Here is a 12,753-nt window from a genome sequence, read left to right as displayed (position 1 = left end):
CTTTCATTATTGCACATATGAATGTACAGCTGCAGCAGCAGCGGCCTTTATTCGAACACTTCACGCTGTGTATACTTCAGAATACCCATGTAGTGGCACGTGATCTCTTCCAACCTTCCCGCCTTATCACCCACTATCACTGCTTACTGAATAGCAGTAGGCATTAAGTGCTTGATAAGTGGCTTATGAACGCTTACTGCATAGGCGTGTGTGTGTGTCTGTGTCTATCTGAGGTACTGAGATACAGTAGGTCATTTAATTGTGTGTGTGTGCATGTACAAACTAAAAAAAAGTAACAGTGTTATTATAGCAATTACCAGTGTTACAAATATAGAAGTGCAAATAGCTAAAATGTAAGGAATCTACCGTTTTTTTTTAAAAAAGGGGGGGACTATTCCATTGTGCATTTCACTTAATGTGACTTATTACCTTGCAATTAGATTTCTAGATATCTCTTGTACACTGGCGACACACTTTATTCGAGCTTGGCTAGTCCCACGAATTCGGGTATACCCGGGTGTATTGAGGTTTGTGACTGTTTTCTGCCCGAGTGCATTGAGGTATTTTCCAGCAGGGATTGAAGCATTTTATTCCCGCTGGCTGCAATACTGCACAGTATATATATATATACTGCATTACAATTCATGAATTTATGCCATCTGGTAGACACGCGAAGCATTGCAGCCTATTAAATCCTAATCATTATCATTTAACAGATCAGCCGCCCGTCAGCCAGGCATGAACCCAGGCTGGGAAGGCAAATGCAACGGGGCTTGTCAGAGGTGAGGAGCGGCGCATTCCAGGTATCTGCCAGGTACATACCGGGTATTTGCTCGAATAAAGTGTGTCGGTGCAGTATTTTCTAGGGTTACTCTTTGGGAGTATGTGTGAGAGCAAGAGACGGGTTGAGTGAAAGAAATAGAGTGGGAGTCAGGGTGAAAAAATGGAGAGAAGGGAAAGTGAGAGAGAAGGGAATGTGAGATAGAAGGGAAAATGAGAGAGAAGGGAGAGGGAGAGAGAAGGGAGAGGGAGAGAGAGCAGAGGTAAAGAGTGGTGTTTAAAGCGGGGGCAGTTTTAGTCGGGGAAGTAAGGCAAGGGTCATATCGAGAGAGATAAAGGGGGAGTGAGTGATAAAGGGAGAGAGAAAGGGGGAGAGAATGAGCTCTTAAAACAGGACTGCTTTAATGTTTTTAAAGCCTAAGAAATCAGATCAACATACACTGAAAATGAAGGATTTTTTAAAACCGATCGAATTGGCAGAACCAGACTGAAACAGCTTCGTACAAAGCCTTTTTAGATACAGATTGGACATGCGAGAAGGGCTTGCAGCATAGCAAACCATGCCAATTCGCATCTACTGTAGAGTGCTCTTTCGAAGTGATTTGTCTCACTTCAGAGTTTCTAGACTAGGCCGCAAAATCCTTTACGGTGTACAGGAAAAAAGAGACATAAAATACCAAGTCTATTTCAAAACAATGAATGCAACTTAAAGACTCAACATATCTGGCTGATGAATGCAAGGGTTAAACCTGGGAATACTATATTTTCAGTGTGACATGACCCTATTAAGATGCATTTCTCAAGGTTTACAAGTTACTGTATGGTTATTTTGCTGTTTAAAGTTTTTCTACCTTTTTTTGTTTAATTTCTTGAAATTACCTATGTACTGGTAGGAAGATAAATGTTTGAACAGGGGTTCTCAACTCCAGTACTCAAGCCTGTCCAACAGGTCAGGTTTTCAGGATATCCCACCTTAAGCACATGTGGTTCCATCAGGGGCTCAGTTTTCAACCAAGCCTCTGATTGAGCCAAGATATATGACACATATTACTAATGCAGGAATAAGTCATCAGAAATAGGCCCCTTGTTCAAAACAATATAACCATTTTCTCCTGGGATGTTGGAAGCATTAATATGCCTGATGACGCCATATGCTGGGCACAATGACCGAGATAGCAGCTGAGAGAAAGAGCAGAGAATGTAATAGTGTTTAAAATTGTTTCCCAATAGCTCAGATATAGCGATCAGTGAAAGAACAGTGTCCCATCAGCCGTGGCTGGACTGGATGTCTTGCTCACAAGTGCTATGTAATGTGGAAAAATGTTGCACACCAAAAATCAAAATAAATCTGAGATACTAATACCAGTGGGAGTCCGAGTGAAAAAATGGAGAGAAGGGAGAGTGAGAGAGAAGGGAGCGAGAAGGGAGTGGGAGAGGGAGAAGAGGTAGAGAGAGGTGATTAAAGATTGATTAGTTTGAGTCAGGGGAAGTGAGGCAAGGGTCATATAGAAGGAGATAAAGGGGGAGTGAGTGATAAAGGGAGAGAGAAAAGTTGAGAGATAAAGGGGGAGAGAATGAGCACTAAAAACAGGACTGCTATAACGTCTTGAAAGCCTAAGAAATCAGATCAACATACATAGACCTGAAAATGGAGGATTTTTTAAACCGATCGAATTGGCAGAACCAGACTGAAACAGCTTCTTATCAGCCGTCTACCACTGAGATGTATATTCTTTCAGTGGTAGAGAATGTATCATACCCTCCATTAGCAGTGTCTGATTACAATGGCTGCAGTGAAAGAAGTTAGGGTTAGGGTATCCTGAAAACCTGGCCTGTTTGCGGCTCTCGAGGACTGGAACTGTGCAGGCCTGGCTTACAGCATAGCAAAGTAGGCCAATTCACATAAAGAGAGCTATTTAGAAGTGGTTTGCCTCACTTCAGAGTTACTAGAATAGGCCACAAAATCCTTTGCGGTGTACAGGAAAAAAGAGGCATAACATACCAAGGCTGCCATCTTTTAATATTACAAGGTTACTAGATGCTCTGCAGAATTTTATAAATGCAGTAATTAATTGAAGCCAACTAAAGTGTCACTAATTTTAAATATCTTGGCATTTGGTTTCACTCCCATTTAAAATTTGAGTTGCATATTGATAATCTGACATCCAAAATCATTGCCAAACTGGGTGTACTTTATAGGAACAAATCCTCCCTAGGCCAAGGTGCATGATGGGTTAACTTTTGTATCTTACAGACATGCTTAAATGTAGTTAGTACTGCATTGCTGTGAACAGGACACATAGTGGAAAGTTACCTTAATTAAGAGAAACTCTCCAGAGTTGTATGGGAGTCTCCTGGGCCCTCCCCTAGGTCATGCTTATAGTGCCAGCAACGCGACTGGCGAAGTGACGGGTGACGTCACCTGCGAAAGTTATAATTTAACTTTCGGGGATGTCGCTGGCGACATGGGCATTGATTGGTTCAGAGGCTGTCACATGTGGCGACAGCCTCTGAAAAATCTGATTTCCCCAGCTCCAAATTTTGAGTCGCCAGCGTTACTCCCGTCGCGTCGCACTTACTATAAGCGCTGCCTAACTGGGATGTATACTGAATGCCTGGATGTGTTCTCTGACACATTTGTACAGCAGAGAAATGTGCCAGACTCTCAACTGTGGCAAAGCTGATAGTATACTCAGGACTGCGTGCAGTAAAAATTGATCACATAATAGCAACTATTGGGAGTCCCCTGGTTGTTGATGACATCATGAGCGCTATCCTGAGTGTCATAGAATGCTGAAATATATCCAAAGCTATGTATCCAATAAATTGAGCAGAAAGAGATAGGGGAAACTGTCCAAGCATTGCTGGAGTCAGAGGTAATATGGACCGCAGCCAGTTTGTTCAACTATCTGGGCTGTGGAAATACCAGATGGGTAGTGTAGGGTGGCTGTGCACTGTAGAACCCTAAACACAGTAGTGCCACTGTTGGTCGCTGTCATCGCTGACGTAGTTACTTTGGTGGAACATATGCTGTGAAGTATGTATATACAATTATACCAAGGTACAAAAATAGGAGAATGAGAAAAGGAACATAGAGTAGTACGTCTTTGGCTAAGAGAAGAAGAAACCACTTGATTGTCTCTCTCTCTCTCTCTTTTTATATATATATAAAAATATAAAAAAGTGTAAAATGGGGGGGTTTGCGAGGTGTGAAATAGGCCTTGCAACACTACCATATGAGTAAAAGTTGTGCCCTAAAAAAAATGTCATGGTAGGTGTGCTATGGGGTAGGGAGGGGGGCCTGATCCTTGCATTTGTCCTGGGCCCCAAGATTTCTGCTGGCGGCCCTACTGACAAGGGATTCCTCAAATTGGGCCCAGCAGAAGCTACTTCCCAAGCAAGCAATTGCCTTTTTATATTATTTGTTCTGCTTTTTACTATTATCAGTATATATATGTAACATCGCCAAAAGAAGGGTCGTGCGGTCACTGCTGTATTTCATCTCCTGTCTGCACCGCTGATAAGAGGCATAGAGGAATTTGTGAGGGCGGACCCTCGCTCTCGCAGAGGGGAGGGGTTTGATGTCTGTCTGTGTGTGTGTGTGTGTGTGAGAGGGAGAGAGAGAGTGTGTGTGTAAGAGGGAGAGTGTGTGTGTGTGTGTGTGTGTGTGTGTGTGTGTGTGTGTGTGTGTGTGTGTGTGTGTGTGTGTGTGTGTCACCCACCCTGTTTCCCTCTGTCTCACTTTCTGTCGCCCTCTGTCTCACTTTCTGTCACCCTCTGTCTCACTTTCTGTCACCCTCTGTTTCCCCCTGTCACCCTCTGTCTCACCCTGTCACCCTCTGTCTCACCCTGTCACCCTGTGTCACACCATGTCACCCATTTTCTCCCTGTCAACCTCTGTATCTCTCGGTATCACCCTGTCATTCTCTGTCTCACCCTGTCACCCTCTGCCTCACCCTGTCACCCTCTGCCTCACCCTATCTCACACACTCTCTGTGTCTCACACACTCTCTGTGTCTCACACACTCTCTGTGTCTCACACACTCTCTGTGTCACACACACACGCACACTCTCTCTGTGTCACACACACACTCTTAACAAGGACTAATTGTAGTATAATGTAATACAATAAATAAACATGTCAAAAACGAATGTTGTTCTTACTAGGAATTTATTCAATTTTTTTTAAAGCGGGCCTGGGGCGGGGCTAGGTGATGAGTAGATTTTTTTGTTCAGCGAGTAGATTTTTGGGTGATTTGTCAACCACAATATATATATATATATATGTAAGGGGGCCACTCCCGGCTTCCCTGATGTTCCTTTGCCCCTTGCCTTACCCCTGTGGCAGTGGGGGAAGGGGATGGCGACTTTTCCCAGTTGGCGCTGCTATCTGTGCCGGCGCCGTCGGGGGCCCTGATGCTCGAGCATGCGCAGATAGCCACAGCGGCCATGTTGTGTTTGGTGCGAGGTTCGCGCAATACGCAGAGGTTGGCAAGGGTAGTGGTGGCCATTACAAGTGTACAGGAGATCTGGTAGGTTGCGCAGGTGCAGTTATGTGTAGCGGTGGCCACTACAGCTTTGCACAGGTGCAGTAGAGACCGCGCACACAGTCCCCATAGGAAAGAGGTTCTGAGTGGACTACATCCCCCAGCAGCCTCTGGTGAATGCCCTATGTTCCCTGTCACCTGCAACCAACCAGCCACTGAGACTTGCAGATTCTCTGCAGCAGGGAATTTGATACATTGTTTTGTGCAGTCAGGAAGCAGACTGGGAAGCACGTGAGTGAGTGAGACTTAGGGGACAAAGGGGGAAAGAAGGTGGGCAGAGAGCTGCGAGATTCTGCCCTAGGCCAGAAATCCCCAGGCTAGAGTTGAGGCCCTGACTTCCCACTAGTGAGGGTGGGTGGTCACAGGGACAGGCCCTAGTACAGGAACCTGTCACTTTAGAGAGAGAGAGAAGTGAAGGAAGCAGAGACTGTCGCAGCACCATTACAGAGGTTTAGGATCAGACCTCTTCAAGCACAGCAGCAACCAACCGGGTGGGATCGCCCTGGAAGGTAACCCTGACGTATCTTCACCGTCGGATCCTTTGCGAAGTCTGTTTGCAGGTCCTAGCGCTGGAGCGCTCGGCAGGTAACATCCATAAGTGCACCAACTATAAATCAGTACATAGTGGCTGTGCAGTCACACACACACATACCTTATTTTGGGGGTGGGGTTGTGGTGTGGGGAGTTGGACATGGTGTGGGTACACGGTGAGGGGTTGCATCCTGCGAGACACGTGAGTTACTGTGTCTCCTAGAAGAGAGACACTTAATGTATGACATGCATAGTTATGTTACTGTTAGAAAAGTCACTGTTCTTTTATATGCTGTGTGCGTGATATTATATTATTGTCCTGTGAGGAACAACTCCCGCTCTGCTTGGAGCCATCACAGGTGGAGGCGCTGCACCATATAGTATTGTTCAGGAGGATACACCCCAGGCTCTCATTGGCGGAGGCTCAGGCCTCCTGTGAGCGACACAGGTAAAGCACCACACTGGTAATACATATAGCTCCCCTCACATGCACCCTATCTGCGATTGGGTGGGGGAATATGGGTTACATATATATATTATATATATATAGTACCGACACACTTTATTCGAGTGTGGCCGGTACCGCAAGCCGGGAGATTTCCCGGCTTGCTAGTGGCCGCCCCTCGGCGTGCCGCGTGCGGCGGTCACGCGTCTTCGGGAGCGTGCGCCCCCTGCACGCGCGTCCAGGGGCTCCCCGAGGGAGCCCTGGTGTCCCGCGATCGCGGGACAGCGGCAGGGGGTTCCGGGGGACCCGGCGGACCCGGCAGCGGTAGGGAGAGCGCCCCGATCGGAGGGCGCTCTTCCGCTGCTTCGGCGCGCGCCCGTCACTCTCGGGCGCGCGCCAGGCTACTGCTGCGGCCAAGAACGGGCAAATGCTCGAATAAACTTGGCCGCAGCAGTATATATATATATATATATATATATATATATATATACTTATTATTAGGCTATAACTGCAGCACTGATTATTGTGCTACCTAGTTCTTGTTGGTTCTTAATAGATTGCTATGAGGGATATTGTTATATGCACTTATGATATAATACACCTCATTTAGCAATCAGGACGCCACACTCCATATATTTTAGCACCCTCCCCATCAGTTACATATGTTGCTGGTACCATGGTTTTTTACCTCACTACTTCTTATTGGGACTCACACTGGTACTGTCATTTAGCGCATGAATATTTATTTTGTTCTAACAAAATTAACACAGTATAGGAAAATATGCATTTGTCAGAGGGAAAGGCCAATAATCTGGAGTCAGGTCACCCTAATGTATATTAAAAATAAACACAGGCCTGTCTGATACTCCCTGATATTATAAAGTAAAGAGGCCACTCTATAATAAATATTTACACAGGCCTTTTTAAGTCTGTCCCTAATAATCTGTAATCAGGAGGTCATTATAAGTGTTAAACAGTAGTGGTACTGTGATATTAAAGTGACAATCCCATACAAGTTTAATTCAGCCCAAATCCACACAATAATGTTAATAAATGCATTATAAATATCACATGACCATATGTATACTGACTTAGTTCATGGCTGTGTTATTACATCATTACATGTGTAATTAAATCCGTGACATTCTCAGGCTCCCCCCTTCTGTGACAATCATACAGCCGGGCCGTTACATTGCAACACACTAATCCCGCCCCTAGTGACATCACCTGATCAGTAACCAGTCAGAGAAGCTAGCAGGCAAAGAACTACATTTCCCACAATGCACCTCGTGGAGTGTGGCTAGCAGCTACACCTTCTCTCACTAGTTTGTCTCCTGCGAGCTTCCGTACACAGCGTCTTGTTAGAGTGGGGCGTGGACATGTGTAAACTTCAATGGTGGGGAAATGAGACAGTTTTAGCTGCTAGCTGAGCAGTGGTACAGCGCTCTGTAGAAGGCGCTCTCAGTCGGGTGAGTGATTTTTCAATGTGTGTGTTTATTTCATTTCTCATTTTACTTTCACTTTAAGTACTGCATGCTTATTTTTTTCTTTGGGCATTTAGAGATTTAAGTGCTATGTGAGCCGATTCCTCCATTGAAGGAGGAGCTATGAGGCCAACCTATCACAGCTACTGTACCATCTTCAGTTGCTTTCAGTATACTGATTAATCCACGGCACAGAATATGCAACTTCAAATACATCTATCAACTGTCTATATGTTAAGCCCCCGGACAAGCAAGTGGTGAAACATGCATGTCAGGACTTGTCTGTCTCATCTAGGATGTGGTGGTGATCTCAGCTGTTTCTCCTTCTCTCCGCTGAATCTTGCAGTCTGTGCTCCAAGCAACCCTGGGAGCATGTGCTGAGACTCACTCTCCCTGAACCTACGAGCAGTTAAGCTGTGGATATATGCTATCACTCTGCTGGACACTTTGCTGTACACTCAGGACTGGTCTAAGTACTTTTGCTACCTATTTTGGCTTGTTAGTTATATCTGCCAATTTTTTGCTCATCTGTGTGTTTCATATCTATAGGCTTGGATCATATTACTAACTTATATAATTAACTTATTCATTTCCTTGCTTGTTAGTTATACACTAGTTTCATACAAGCACTTCACACAGGGGGCTTCAACTTAGGTAGTACTTGACCGGCCGGTCTGAGTGTTCTCATTTCCATATATTTCTTGCCTCTACACTTTATTTACACACTTTGTACTTATTACTGCAGTGTAGCATTTTTCCCCACACCTTAAGGTTCAGTTTATAACAGCTTTGTAGGTCACCACTGCTCCTCATTTTAACCATTTATGTGTATGTGATTAATAAACCTTTATTGATACAATTTGTGTATGTTAGAGTGCTATTCAGGGGATTCTTTTTTTCTGTGTTAGTTTTCATATATATGTGTGTGTGTGTGTGTGTGTGTGTGTATATATGTATATATTTATGTATATATATTTGTGTGTGTGTGACCTTGGGCAAGTCACTTCATATCCTCTGTGCCTCAGGCACCAATGTCATAGATTGTAAGCTCTATGGGGCAGGGACTTGTGTCTGCAAAATGTCTCTGTATAGCGCTACGTAAAACTAGCAGCGCTTTAAAAGAACATGCTGTTATTATTATTATATATAAATGTGTATGTATTTATTTATATAGCACTATTAATGTATATAGCGTTTCACAGTAGTAATACATGTGAAAATCCTATAAATAACAAATACAAATATCAGGTCATGGGAATAAGTGATTTGGACATAAAAGTAACATTTCGGAAGTGTGGACAACTAATACATCTTGTAGATTGCCTTTACAGTGTGATGTCATTGATTCAGTAGATTGTGTGCAGACCAGGACTGCAGTACAGTGTCACTCACATGGATGACTTGCGTGGTAGAAGCTCAAGAACAAGGATGTCAAACTCCAGTCCTCGAGGGCAGCAAACAGGCCAGGTTTTCAGGATATCCCTACTGAAAACCTGGCCTGTTTGGGACCCTCGAGGACTGGAGTTTGACATGCATGCTCTAGACGGAGCACAGCTGTGGGTGGGAGGTGGATTTGCTTTGCATCAAATGGTTTGGAGCAAGGTTTATTGTATGTATTATCATAATAACAATGCAATGCTTAACTTTTATTTCAGGAGGGATGACTGCAGAACAGAAGTGAATATTGAAGCCATGTGTTCCTTTTCTTGCAAAAGAGAAAATTTGAAGGACAGTTGAACAGAATGAAAATTACTACACAGAGACAGATAAGCAATGTGTATATTTCTCATTTACCATTTAGTATTTGTCGTTTTATTGACTCCACACAATCCAGCTGCTACGGGTTTCACATTGAACATTTTCATCTCTACTCTACCCCTTCCTGTGATCTGAACCATGCAAGTTTTCATTGATTCAATACATCATGAGTAGAGTGTGGCTACAGTATGAAGTAAAGACCCAAGGACCACATCTACTACCATTCATAACAAGAACATGTGCAGTAGCGCACAGCTGCAGTTCTATGTGATTGTTATGAAAGGTTGAGGTGGTTCAATTCTATGAATCTGGAGTGGGATGGATCCTGTTTGCATCACATGGTTTCATCTAGGCCAGTAGATTATATAACTCTCAGTACAGGTTACACATGGCATCAGTATTAGTGATGTAAAGAGGAGGAAAGCTTCAATGTGGAGTACAAAGCCAAGTAATGTTGAAGTTACTCCTTTTACCATTTACTTGGTCAGTCTGTACTGTCTACTCCCCACACAGCTGCTAAGGGTCTTCCATTTTAAATACTTTCACCTCCTATTCTGCACTGCTTTGCTGCCCATTATTTAGAAATGCGTTCCAGTCATGTTTACCACTCTGAATCTCTCTGCAGTCATTGATTCAGCACATCATGGGTAGAGCATGGCTACAGATACAGCAAGCTATTATTATTTTACCGGCTGATCACCCATAATATTGCATTAAAACATAGAATATCACTTAATTTCCAAAAGATTCAGTGATGCTGATAATGCAGAATCTCACAACATTTCCCATCATAATGCCATAATGCACCAGAGGAAGAAATAATCCTTGCTATATCTGTACATTGTGTGACGTATTACCTCCATGACCATTGATAGCAAGTACATCTTCTGTATAGAGCGGCTGTGTTATGATGCAGTTATTGATCATCATTGACATAATCACAAGAATCTTATGCAAAGGGAAATTGTCCGCAGCGAAGTGAGATGTGTGCCTGTTTTAAGTCCTCCAGCTTAACGCCCCTACACCTCCCACTACACAGACATACTTACTTATGCATACACTGACATCTGGCATACCTACACACACCCCAGGGCCACTTCCTTCCCCTGATGTCAGGGAGAGGATGGGCATGCAGAGTGCAGTAAGTCTCCACGTTACTCTGGCCAACAGTCTTGGCCTACCCCCAGCATCTGTCACCCACAACATCTGTTCCCTCCTTGTAAAGTGCTGAACTATCTCACCTGGGTCAGTGCTATAGCTGATCACAGTGCCCGATCATGATGTCACTGTGACAGGCAGCAGTGCAGATTGACCGGTCAATCAATGCAGTGCCGCACCATATGCACTAAATGAGATTTCCGTGCCCCCTGTCAGGTTACTCCCTGGGCAGTGACCCTGCTCACCCCCTCCCCTAGTTCCACCTCTGACCACAATTATCTCTCTTGGAGAGTGTAGCAAATTGGTGTTGGTGGAATCTCACCTCTGCCATGCATGGACACAATCTGGGCACAGGACCCAAATAGTGGGCAATGTGGCACTTCTTACAGTAGAGAATAAGTAACTATATTCTTTACTTGTGTATTAAGGACCTTATTTGCATTAAAATTCAGTCCCCATGGGACCAAGACTTTCTGGCTTACTGAACAAAGTGGAATTATTTCGTAGAGGGTGGAGAATTGTATTTTATCTGAAATTACCCCCTCTGCACAAAATACAAACAATTATACACATACATGTACCTTGTGGAAGTTGTTGCCCTCTATCTTCCTGTGGTCTCTCCCTGTTTCTCACCGTGCCTCCTCCCATTTCCTTGCACCTCTGCGTCTCCGCATATATCCCTATACTCAGAGCCGGCTCCGGTCAGTGACATGGGATGCCCAAATATGAGCATATCCATACATGGGCATCCATGCCACTGACCGGAGCCCACTCTGTTGCGGATATGGAGAGAGACTGGGAGATTTACATCCCCTTATAATTCATATGGTGCATAGTACCGGCACGTATTGTTTTACCGTTACTGTGTACCTTCCTACTTTCACACTGGTACAGTATGTGCTGCAGTGGGACTGAGTGATATATTGGTAACACATAGTTATTGTTGGGGGAATTCAATCCATTTTGAAAATAGTAATGCAATGTTTTATACTTTTTTTTTTTGCAGTAATGAAGAATGAAAAAGTTCTGTTAAAATTGAATTGGAGGTGAACTGGAATCATCATCAACTCTGCACCAGTGTGAATTGATGTTCTTTAATGTTCTGATAAGGTACATGCAACATCTCTTCCTCAACCCCTACACCACTCTCTGCCTCTTGCCTCTCTCTCTCCACCTCCCTGCTAAGCGTATTAACCCATCTAATGTAATCCACATTCCATGTCTCACTTTACTCTTCACTTCTCACGTGCCCTCTGGAATGACTGCTCTCTGACTAACAAGGTCTATTTGTACATGACCTCTTCTGCTCTCATCATCCACCACTTCTCATTCCCCTCACCCCTGTCCTACTAGATACCTCAGCTTAATTGAACTCTCTCCTCTGACATCTACCCTTATCTCTAACCTCTCCTCACTTTCTGCTTAAACTAACTATCTTGTTAACTTTTACAATGCTATCATCTCCTCCTCCTCCCTCCTCCTCCCTCCTCCCTCCTCCATTATATATTTATATGCCCCTTCTAGGCTCTGACACACTCATCCCTCTAAGGCCATGATTATCATGGGCACATGCTTGGTCATCCACAGTGCGTGCGAGCGATGCAGAGCCGCCTCGGACCTCAGTGCAGGGATTGCTGCATACCCCAGCATCTGTCACCCACAAACAATACACACACTAATACTCCCCACAATACACACTATAATACCTCCTCAATACTAATCTCTCCAATAATATTATAGCTCCAAACACAATATACACAACACCCTTACACAAGATACACAATCTAGTACTCTCCTCTGCACCTCTACACACAATATAATACTCCCACACACACAATATACACACTACCCTCCTACCCCCATAAAATACAACCAATAATACACACACACTTTGTGGATGTTGGGACCAGCTCCCGGCATGCACCAGTGAAAGAGAGAGGCCAGCAGAAGCTCGGAAGAACTCCCTCTCTCCATCCGTGCCTCCCTCCGTTTCCCATCTTCTCCCTGTCTCTCTCCCTCCCTTTCCTTGCATCTCCCTGCGTCTTTACGT

Source organism: Ascaphus truei, unplaced genomic scaffold (genome assembly GCF_040206685.1).
Source record: "Ascaphus truei isolate aAscTru1 unplaced genomic scaffold, aAscTru1.hap1 HAP1_SCAFFOLD_1143, whole genome shotgun sequence".
Classification (NCBI taxonomy): domain Eukaryota; kingdom Metazoa; phylum Chordata; class Amphibia; order Anura; family Ascaphidae; genus Ascaphus; species Ascaphus truei.
This window is presented reverse-complemented; position numbering follows the sequence as displayed.